Below are 12,643 nucleotides of genomic sequence, written 5' to 3' on the forward strand. Positions count from 1 at the left end.
AGCAATTGACAAAACTTTGAAAGACATAAGCAATAATAATAATGTTTTTGGAGGAAAAATTATGCTTTGGGGGGGAGATATCAGACAAGTTCCACCCATATTATGAAGGGGAAGTCGTGAGGAAATAATTGAAATCTGCATTAAAAATTCTCCTCTATGTCTTTAGTTTAAACAGTATAGTTTGTCTCAAAATATTAGAGCAACACCCAATGAAAGTGAATTCGCCTTATGGTTACTGAATTTTGGAAATGGAACAACAAATCTTGTGGAATATCCAGGCCAGTCTGATAATGATGATATAGAAGTGCCACAAATATCATACCTTGATAGGTCTCTGGTTGATGATATTTTTAAAATATATCAAAACATGGTAGAAGAAATAGGATAATTCTTTCACCAAAAAATTCTGTTGATCAATGAAGAGGTTTTACATCAACTTGCTGGTGATAGCCGCATATATTATAGCACAGATAAAATACAGACTGGTGATCCTGTGGAAGCTATGCGTTATCAACCCGAATTTCTTAATTCATTGACGCCATCTGGAATGCCTCCTCATAAATTGATTTTAAAACCTGGATGCATAGTCATACTTCTCAGAAATATATCCATAAAAATAGACTGTGCAATGGAACAAAATTAGAAGTAAAAAATATGCACATTCAATTGAAGCGGCGTTAATAAGTGGTGCATTATTAGGAAAGCATGTTCTCGTATAAATTAATATAAATATATATAAATAATATAAATATATTTCTCATATAAAACTTGCCCCAAGTGACACCAAATTGCCTTTCATTTTAGAAAGAAACCAGTTTCCGATTCGGTTATCATATGCAATGACTATGAATAAATCTCAAGGTCAGACATTTGAAAAAGTTGGTTTATTTCTACCACAACCTGTGTTTAGCCATGGCCAACTATATGTTGCATTTTCAAGAGCCCGTAGGTTCACTGATATACGAGTTAAAGTCATGAAAACTAACAGCCAAGGAAAAAAAAAAGGAAACACTTACACCAAGAACATAGCTTGCAGAGACGTATTTTCCTAAACCTCTATCATGACTGAAATATTAAAAAATACATGTGCAGCAGTACAATTGATATAAATTTAAGGAAACATTGTTTTTTCATTTGAAAATCTTCATTGGATTCAGCTACAGGATTTAAAATTAAAATATTACATGTACTCTTTTTATTCATTGATATTTCTAAAAAACACTTCTACATTTTGCAATAATCATCAAGAAATAATTACAATGCTCAGTACTTGGAAAGAAAAATATTTATTTTATATTTTATAAATTTGCATTGTGGAAAGGAAACACTTTTCTTTTATTTGTATTTAATGAATATAATTGTAAAGAGAAATTCAAAACTTGCACATAAAATGGAAATGTAAATTTAAAATAATATTCCCTTAAATTTAGGAATGTTCGTTAATCTGAAGAAAACACATTTCTTCAGCATTTAAAAATATTGTTGATGTAAAGTAAAATACATTATTGCACCTATTTTCAAATATGTCTTTAAATGTAAAAACTTTAGATTTCTATGACATTTTAAAGTCTGAATTTAGTAAGGTTTGGGGGAAAATCTCCCACATTTTCAAATATTTATAAATTGATAAATTGAAATTCAAAGAAAAAAAACATTTTCTGCATTGGAAAATCTTTACTTAATGATATTTGAAAAAATACATTTACTTTTATTCATGAGGTAGCTGGAAATTAAACAAAATATATAATTACATACATATGTAATATGTATACAAATGGTCATGAAACGTTATGCAATTATTTTTTCACTTTATATACCTATATACATAATATACATACCTATGATTAACATGCATATTAATATAGATATAGAAAAATATATTTAGTTTAACTTTTATAATTATTCATTGATTAGAAGTGAAATAATATTTTTGTATTTTAATTAAATATCAGATTCTTCGATTGATAATATTTCTAATACTCAGTTGATATGTTAAGTATACACTTTTGGAGGCTTTTTAAAAGAATCATTAGATATATTCAAACTTAAATTTGAATAAAAACAAATAAATTCCTCTACACATTAGAGTTAGATGGAAAAACACATTTGAACAAAATCATAACATTTTGATTTCCTTATATTTGAAGATTTAATATTACAAAACAGAACAGCTCCAATTTGTTGACATTGCATACACCTTATTAAAGGAATCTGGATTTGAATGTGTTTCATGAGACTTACACAACCACTTATGGATTAAATACACAAGGTATTGAAACTCATAACATATAGCATTTATTGAGGAAAATTCTTCTGAATAGAAACTTCAGGTAAGTTTTGTTTATATTATCAAGAGATAGTGAGGCATCTATATCAATATTTCAACTTTTCAACTCTATTTCAAGAAAATATTCTCTGATTTTCCAAATCTTTATTTAAAAAAATAAAAATGAAAGAGATAGTTTTGTTGCATAAAAACCTTTTCATTTATTCGAACATCCTCATTTTATGCGATACTTATAATTAAAGAAAAACTGTATTCACAAATTTCACTCTATTGAAATTTGTATCTAATATTGTTTGTTTATTACATAGCCTAATGGTTTGTGTTGTAATTATTATGCACAGAACTTTTTATCATTTTTAACTTTCCAAAATATTCAGCGTTTTGAATTTAAATATTACCTTGTTTCAATGTAATATACGAATTTTGTATTGCTGATTAAAATTCAAAGCAAATATTAATTGTTGATATTTCTAAAACTCAGTTGATGAGTTTTGATTGAACTTTGAAAAATAACATATTATACCTTTTCAATGATTCATTGGATATTTTCAGACTTGTATTTGAATAAATCTTTTCTCCATTTTGATCTTTCTATGAACATGGTTTCATAGGAGCTTTATTAAAATATTATTTTCAATGAATAAAAAATATTTTAGGTATTTTAATGCTTAACAAAGGTTTTGCTAATATTTTGTAATGTTAATTGAATGGATTTATAACTCATAATTCAATGCATTTTTGTTCAATTTGAACATTTTTATTAATTCAATATTCAGAAAACATTTATTTTCCATTTGAACATCTTCATTGAATCCTGTTTCTGTCTGTGTGTCAAGATATAAAGAAATAATGCTTTTTTTAGATATCAAGACCTTAGTTTATTCATAAAATTATAACATATTTTATCTATGGTATGATTATAATTTATGAAAAATGAAATAATTAAGCAATATTTTCTCCTACAATTTATAAGTGAATTGATTTTTATTCAAAATGAAAAGAAATGTTTTCATTTCGTAATCATTGTTTGTGTGGAGGTAATTTATTGTAAAAGTGAAATTACCAGATCTTTGCAAACAGATTCTTAATAGTATTAAGAGTTGATTACAGTATTAAGAGTTGATTACAGTATTAAGAGTTGATATCACTTTTTAATAAGTGATGCCTATCCTGAATACTACCCCAATATCCTATGGAATACAAATTCTGAAAATCAGACAAGCAATATCCATTTTCAAGATTACAATCAAAATAAGAGTAAAGTTAGAATAATTTGAATAATGAAAACAATCAAAACCCATCTAATAAAAATTTCAACTATCAACATCTATTGCAAGATAACAATAAAGATGTGATTAGGAGTTTAAATAACTTCAATAATGATAATGGAAATACCTAACAAATTCAGACATTCAATTGCATAATGAAATTTTAAAAAATTATTTTACGAACTCTATTTCAAGTTTTGCCATATAATCTGCCAAAACCTACATTTTTATTCTTCAACCAACTTCTTCTACTACTTACTGATTTATTCCATTAAATTGTATTGCAAATTGGCCCCGTTCTCTTACCACTATGAAAAAATGCAAAACGTTAAGATGTAACATGTTTCTAGTAACATAATTATTACTGATTTACAAGTCACTTTAATAAAATTAACATCTAGATGTTTCACTGTAGTTCTATTTCGTGTAATAATCTCAAGTAGTTAAAATAGTATTTGTCTAAAAAAAATTACCTTCTGATCCAAACAAATATTCCACTGATTATTCTATTGAAAGGCAGCCTCATATTAATTGTTTGCTTATGTGATTAGGTGTTTGCTGATATGAGGGTTGATGTTTTCAACTACCGTGGAATTTCCACGGGTACTGCTAGTTATTATTATTAATAATAATAATAATAATGATAATAATAATGATAATAATTATTATCATTATTATTAATATTATTATTATTATTAATATTATTATTAATATTACTATTATTATTATTATTATGGAGGTTATCGGAAATGAATGAAAGAACTATGGGACCTATCCAGTGACTTCCATACGACATAACAAAGAATTGCGGACCAAGCAAGACTGATACTCAAGAAAGGTTGGCTCTCTAAACTAGAACTAACAGAAATACAGCGAAAAATAAATGATGAAACTGAACAAGAAGCATCCCCAATGGAATCGCACATAGAGCAACCCCACAAGCTGAAGCCCGACAAGTAAAAACACCAAAGGCCGAGGATCAACAAAGAACGAAGTCCACAAATGTGGAAACCGAGAACAATGAAACAAAACTAACAGAGAATGAAGCAAATGAAGTAAATAAAATAATACAACTGATGAACGAGGAAAAAACAAAACTCCCATCGTTAAAGAACCAAGAGCAGAAAAAACTAAAAACAGAAACAGAGAAGGTTAACAAGCTCCTCCCACATATCCCAGCAAATACAATCACAGACTTAAACAACCTAATTTACGCAGGCGCCAAAATGGTAAGGATGAATCTCAAATCAGAAAAACAACTGGAGACAAGCGGATCGGCAAAACCTGGATGGGAAATAAGACTAGAAACCCAAATACAGAAACATAAAAAAGAAACCAAAATGATCAACAGGAAGAAAGCAATGTGTAGAAAACGGAATATTGGAAATGTAACTGACAGGGAGAGGCTAAACAAGAAACATGAAAAACTGGACCAAAAATTAAAAGCAAAGGAAGTGAGATTGAGACGATATAGATATAAATCTGAACAATACAAACAAAACAGAACATTTGAAACTAATAAAAGCCAATTCTACCAAAATGTGAACGGAGGAAAAACAAAAACAGAACAACCAAATCCGACAGAAACAAAACTCTACTGGAGTAAAATATGGGAAGAGCAACGAGATCACAATAGAAATGCCGAATGGCTGAAAGACATGAAAGAAGAGTTACAACAAATTGAAGAAGGAACAGTGAATGAAATCAGCAAAGAAACCCTAAAGAAAACCATAGGAAAAATGGCAAACTGGAGAGCACCAGGGCACAGCGGGATACATGCATACTGGTTAAAAAAAATTCACAAGCTTACAAGAAGGACTAGCCCAAAACCTGAGAAGATGTATACAGGAAGCAAGCGTACCAGACTGGATGACAAAAGGTAGAACCACACCGCTACAGAAGGACATGGAGAAAGGAACCGTCCCTAGCAACTATAGGCCAATCATGTGCTTACCAACTATGTGACAGCGCAACTGAGGGAACAAATCTACCACTCCCTGAATAACTGTGGACTCATCCACAAGGAGCAGAAAGGATGCCAAAAAGGAAAAAGAGGAACACATGACCTGTTATATATAGATCAAAAGATCCTAAAGGAGGTAAAAAGGAGGAGAAAGTATTTAGCCATGGCATGGATCGACTACAAAAAAGCGTACAACAGGATCCCCCAAGCATGGATAATAGAATGCTTAAAAATGTATAAAATACCAAGCGGGATCACCAACGTAATAGATAATGCAATGAAAACATGGGGATTGGAATTGACAGCTGATGGACAACACATAACAGAAATTAACATACAAAGAGGCATCTTCCAAGGAGAATCATTATCACGATTACTGTTCATCATAGCCATGATGCCCTTGAACATTATTCTGAGAAAGTATCAAGCCGGATACAAGTTCTCCAATACAGAGGAAAAAATGAACCATCTGATGTACATGGACGATCTGAAACTTTTTGCAAGGACCGAAAAGGAGCTAGAGACACTAATCAACACTACCAGAATCTTCAGCCAAGATATCCAAATGGAATTTGGAATGGAAAAGTGCGCACAACTAGTTATAAGAAAGGGAAAACTGGAAATTACAGAAGGCATGGAACTACCAAACAAAACAGAAATGAGGGCACTAGGGGAACAAGACGACTATAAATACTTAGGAATTCTGGAAGCGGACACAATCAGAGCAATAGAAATGAAAAAGAAAATTGGAAAGGAATACCTCAGGAGAACAAGAAAACTCCTGGAAACTAAATTATATAGCAGACACCTAATAAAAGGTATAAATACATGGGCAGTATCACTAGTAAGATCCTCTGGACCGTTTATAGGGTGGACAAAAGAAGAACTGAGACAACTCGACCAGAAAACCAGGAAACTCATGACCATGCATAATGCACTGCACCCAAAGGACAATACTGACAGACTCTATGTGAAAAGAAAAGACGGCGGGAGAGGACTGATCTGTATAGAAGATTGTGTCAAGAACACAAAAAAAAACTAGAAGAATACATAATGTAAAACACTGAAAGGATAATTATGACAGCGAGAGACACTGAAAAAAACAGCAAAACAGAAAACAGAGAGACAAATAACAAAACAAGAAAAGAAAAATGGGAAGAGAAACAACTCCACAGAAGATTCATAAGAATGATAAAAAATGAGAATAACGAAAACACCTGAACATGGATACGAAAAGGACATATAAACCGAGAAACTGAATCTCCAATAACTGCAGCACAAGATAACTCGATAAGAACCAACCATATCAAAGCAAGGATCGATAAAACACAAGAAAACAGCAAATGCAGACTTTGTGGACAAAGAGACGAAACGATAAACCATATAGTAAGTGAATACAGCAAACTGGCCCAAAAGGAATACAAAAACAGGCATGACCAAGTGGGGAGGGCGGTGCACTGGGAATTGTGCAAACAACTGCATTTTGAGCGTACACACAAATGGTACAAGCATAAACCTGCAACAACACTTGAAAACGAGAACCACAAAATCCTATGGGACATGGACATACAGACGGACAAACCCATCCAAGCAAGAAGACCAGATCTCGTAATAATTAACAAGAAAGAAAAATCCTGTCAAATCGTAGACTTTGCTGTCCCAGCTGACCACAGGGTGAGTATGAAAGAAAAGGAGAAATGAAACAAATACACAGAGCTAGCCAGAGAGTTAAAAGGGATTTGGATGATGAAGAAAATCAAAATAGTACCGATAATAGTAGGAGCACTAGGAACAATTCCGAAAAACTTTGAAAAAAGAATGGCAGAAATTGGAATCAGAGGAATAACTGCAAAAATAGAACACCTAACAATAATGAAAACGGCTGAAATATTAAGGAAACCCTAGAATGTGAGGAATAACACAAGACAATATAACAAAGAAGCGTTACAGGGAATGAAGAACGCCGAAGCTGCATATCTACAAGTTCTACACCACCATCATGCATCCCCCCATTGTCTCATCACCCCCCCCCCCAATAGAAAAGTGATACCAAAGAGCCGAGAAGTGTCAAGGATGATGGAAAGACTGAGGAGAGAGCGCTGGCCAGACCTCCGCTGGACAAGCGCGAAGAGAACTGGGATCGTGGGGAGGCTTAGTGTCACTCAAATTCCAGTATAAACCAATAGGCACTACCAGCGAAAAATCAATGGTATACGGCTGTTGCGATAACACAAATTTATTTGCAAATGCTATCGAAGGAGGTGGAGGGAGCTGGACGTCTGGGGAGACTTGTTGTCACTCAGCTTCCAGAGAACATCACAGGTCTCCAAACTGATCGTTTGTTGACTTGTGTGAAAACTCCATGTGAGCCAATAATAATAATTCTGATTTCGTTTACCAACGTCTTCCTGAAAAGAAATGGGGGTTATTCTCAGAAGACTTTCCGTCAATCCTGACTCTAAACTGGGAACTTCAAAGATTAAGGGTTTTCCTAAGGTACCTAAAATAGCAGAGGTCTGAAGGCTGCCCAAAACATCAGGGACTCGTAGTTTTTTTCAACTGTCATCCAGACGACTTGATGCTATTCGTAGCGTACCAAATATGACAGGGATTATTTGTGTTCATCTCCAAAACCAACAGAGCATAATTGCTCCCCTTCTCGTTCTTCTCTTTCACATTCCTGTCTCAGAGTCTTGAGAAGTTTACAATTTGCCATTTTTGTTTTTAGATCTTTTCGATGACGACCAAATCCGGATGATTATGTTCCAATTGCTTGGTCGTTATGACACTTTTGTCTCACCATTGCCATCCTCACTTGTTTTCAATTCATCAGGAACCTCTTTGAACTACCTTCCCGCACACTTCATCCAATACTTCTTACAAATCTCTCAGTATATCCGAAGCCTCATGCGATCGTGTCTTTTGCAGTTCTCTCTCTCTCTCTCTCTCTCCAATCCACTACACCCTGCTGCAAAGTGCCCAATTGACTCTAACATCTTTTCACAAATACGGCACCTGATCAAGTTTTTGTGGTGAAGAAGAGGAACTGTACAAATATTCTCAAAAATAGTGAATTATATCAGAGATCAATATTGTTGTATATAAAATAGAAAACGTTGTTACAATATCGCCGCATTTTCATTTTTAATTAATACTATAAAACTTTGTTACATTAAATAAGATTTGTTATTTTCATGGCAAGTGCTCAGCTGAACTCCAATCTTTGCAAAGAAAGCGAAAAATTGTATGATCTGGATGCTGGTCGCCTGGAAGGTCGCACGTCACTCGAGGCTAAGGTCTGGAGGTCTGGAACAGGTACTCCAGACGTAGCATGGTTCAGGGTTGCTTGCTGGGTCTGGAACGATCAGCTGGATGTCAGGGCGATCTGGAGACGGAGGGTGGACACTGAGAATGAGGTGGTCGGTGTTAAGGAACAGATGACACTGAGAACGGAGGATCAGTGTTAAAAAGAAGACGGTTGGTAGGGAGCTAGGTGCGAACGAGGTTGCAGACCGGAGGAACAAGGTGCGAGCGAGGTAGCAGACCAGAGGTGTGAGGTGCAAGAGAGGTTGCAGGCTGGAGGAGCAAGGTGCAAGTGAGGTTGCTGGAAAGCTGCAAGAGGAGCTGGAAGGCTGCAGGAGTGAACTGGAAGCACCAAGGGCTGGAAGGCTACAGGAGTGAGCTAGAGGCACCAAGGGCTGGAAAGGCTGCGGGAATGAGCAAGAAGCTGCTGAAGTGAGCTGGAAGTGCTGGAGACTGGGAGTGAAGTGTGCTGTTGTAGGTTTCAGGGGGATAGCAGTAGTGAAAAAACTTATTAGCCCTGTTAACGGGCTGTTTGAACTGCTGTTGAGATGGCTGGTGTCGCTGGGAATCCTTCGGCAGGTTGGTTCGGTCGACGTGACTGTTAGCATCAGTCGTCGCTTCGGGAGCCTCCTCCTAACCCCCTCCTGGCCGGGGCTGGCGCCAGGTCGAAACTTGGTGTATTTATTTGCTTCCCCACTCAACAAATTAGGCACAAGGCCATTTTTTAATGTGGAGAGTGAAGGGGGGAGGGACCAGCTCCCCCGAGGGGCAACTGGAGAGTGACAATTGGTATGAAGGGTTTCTCCTACAGTGAGCAATAACTGATTGCTCAAGAGCAATGGTCTTATATGTGGGGTTGCTCCCGCATATGGTCTTTGAGACTCATGCCCAGCCCCCACAGAGGCCGGGCGGAACTTGGTCTGGTTGAGCCTAGGCTGGCTGTATTTATTTGGCCAGTGTGATGTCGCTCCCAATAATACAAACAAACGACTGTAATTAATTCTAGAACGAAATTTATGCAATCAAGAGTAGATTATGAGTTTGTTGATTCGATTTAGATTAATTTCGTCTAAAAGTAAAAAGTCAATTGCCTGTTTTGTTGGCGTTTTGTTGATATATTTAAATTCTGACGTGCGTAGCGACGTTGATGATGAAAAGAAAGAAATGAAATGAAAGCGAATTTATTCACTGAACCCAGATACATTCATACGTTAGCTCGCGTTGACCAATCGCTTCATTTTTTCAAGTGGAGAGAAACAGTGGGGGCGAGGAGAGAAAGAAAAAATGGAGGCGGTGATTTTGAAACTGCGACAAGCCAAAACCACTATCAACAATTTCCTACACTCTTTATCTGTACCAATACAAGATTCCATGAACAAAGCTTCTTTCTTAGAACGGCACGCCTGTGGAATTCGCTTCCGTTTGCCTTCTTTCCAGCTGACTACAATTTGATTGTCTTCAAGTCCAATGTAAACAAGTTCATGATGAACCGTCCCCCTAAGTAACCAATTTACAAAATTCCCACTATTTATTTTTACTACGCTATAATCACATTGACTAATGTATACCCATTAATTCTTATCCTCGAGTGGTCTTCGGGCTTTGATAAGTGGTGATTCACTGATTCCTATGTAAAAAACGGGAAAAAGTTTTGTCACATTAAATAAAGTAGTTTAAGAACAAATCATATTTTTCTTATAATTTATCAGAAATGGTTTTTCCAAGGCATTTTCGTAATTGATCAGAAATGACTTTTCCAGAGCATTCATCGTCATTCATTTCCTTTTTTTTTTTTTTTTTTGTTTTCGTAATGTTAAATGTTCAGCGTGACAAATTCTCGTAAGAAAAAAAAATAATAATAAGTAGACATCTTAGTAAAATAGAGTTATCTCCCTCAAATTAATGATTTAACGACGATTCTTTACTCACTGTTACCTATAAATCAACCTAGTCAAAGGGAGATAATTAAATTTGAAATGTTCGGAGTTACTTCCCTTGTATTATAGATACAATTGCGAAATAATTCATATATATTTATACACACACACACACCTACATATATATATATATATATATATATATATATATATATATATATATATATATATATATATATATATATATATATATATATATAAATGAAAATGTCACCGTGTGTGTCTGCCTGTGTGTTTACAACAACTCTGTTAATTATTTTCGGTCTAAAGACTCGAATTTTTAGATAATGCGTATTGACATTTGGGGAAATCTTTTTGATCGGTTTTCGGCCAAAATTTGGCTGTTAAGGGGTTACAGTTCATAGATTTGACTTTTGAGAACTCTACAAAACTCCTCCGCCAATCTTGGGTCTAAACGCTTAAATTTAAGATACAGCTTCTTTAGACATGGCTTAAACTTTATAATTTGATTTGAGCACAAAACAATAAATGCTAAGGGGTTAAAATTAAGGTCAGAGTTTTAAAAAGTTGACCTCTGCGGTCTCTAGCAAATTACTCAGCCAATTTTTAGTCTAAACATTTGAAATTATACATAAAGGGTATTCAGTCATGCAGCAACCTTTTTAATCGGTTTTTGGGCGAATGTTTCGCTGCCAAGAGGTCAAGGTTGAAAGTGTTGACCTTTGCAAATTCTACAAAACTCCTCCGCCAATTTTGGGTCTAAACACTTGAAATTAAATTTTAGATGTAGGTTACTTGGACATCGGTAAAACATTTTCACGTGATTTGAGACCAAAACAATAAATATTAAGGGATCAAAATTGGGGTCAAAGTTAAAAAAAAGTTTGACCCCTGCAGTCTCTATTAACTTTTCTCAATGTTAGTTAAGGAAGTCTATTATATAGAAAGGCATTACATTATATTACAATATTATATATTCACACTTTTTAATATATACATATGCACATATAAAGTTATTAACAGTACATAGGGCCCGAGCAAAGCCGGATTGACCTGCTAATATATATATATATATATATATATATATATATATATATTATTTAATACTTACCAAATTTTTGAAAAACTCTTTATAAATTATTTCGTCATGTATCTAAGATGAGTGTTTTCAATCACATTATGACTACATCCATTTTTGTTAGTTATTAAATATGTGAAGCTTATGTATAAGACATTTGATATTTCTGAATTTTTGAGATGAGTGTAGCCGTGAAGCTATGCGAATGGTCATGCTAACCGCATCAATTTGTACAGCTTGTCTGTAGCACTAGACAGATCGGATATCGGATATGGCAACTTCGAACAAACAACCTCCATTGTTGGAGGGGGAGGATGTTTACGAGAACTGGAAACAAGACGTTGAAATGTGGTCGTTGTTCACGGATCTTTCTGAGGAAAAAAAAGGGCCAGCAGTGTTTTTGACGCTACCACCGAATATTAGAGAATGTGTCCGTGAATTGCCAACAAGTGACATCGGCGGACGAGATGGCTTGAAGATCTTAATAAAGAAACTGGATGACATATATTTAAAGGATGAACACACACGCGCTTACATGACTTTTAAGGAATTTTACACTTATAAAAGATCGTCAGGTACCAGTATAAATGACTTTCTTGTTCGTTATGAGTTTTTGTACCAAAGATTAAAAAAATTCTACATTATTCTACCGGAAGGAGTGCAAGCGGTTAACATATCGGAAGAGAACGAAAAATTAGCGCGGACAACGTGTTCTGTTTTGACGTATCAAAACATGAAGGAATCGATAAAGAAAGTATTTGGTGACATTTATCGTGATGAAAATGTACCGGCAGTGAAATCAGAGCCCGAAATCGTCAACTATAATTATTCTAAACCGGGTAACAA

At 34.6% G+C, this 12,643-nt stretch overlaps 1 protein-coding gene across 2 annotated transcripts in view; it reads left to right on the forward strand.

The window, feature by feature from the left end:
* LOC145239898 (alpha-tectorin-like) overlaps window positions 1–12,643 on the forward strand; it is a 425,326-nt gene that overhangs the window by 227,985 nt on the left and 184,698 nt on the right. The window lies entirely within an intron of this gene.

Source organism: Euprymna scolopes, chromosome 19 (assembly GCF_053919585.1).
Source record: "Euprymna scolopes isolate OS-2025 chromosome 19, ASM5391958v1, whole genome shotgun sequence".
Classification (NCBI taxonomy): Eukaryota; Metazoa; Mollusca; class Cephalopoda; order Sepiida; family Sepiolidae; genus Euprymna; species Euprymna scolopes.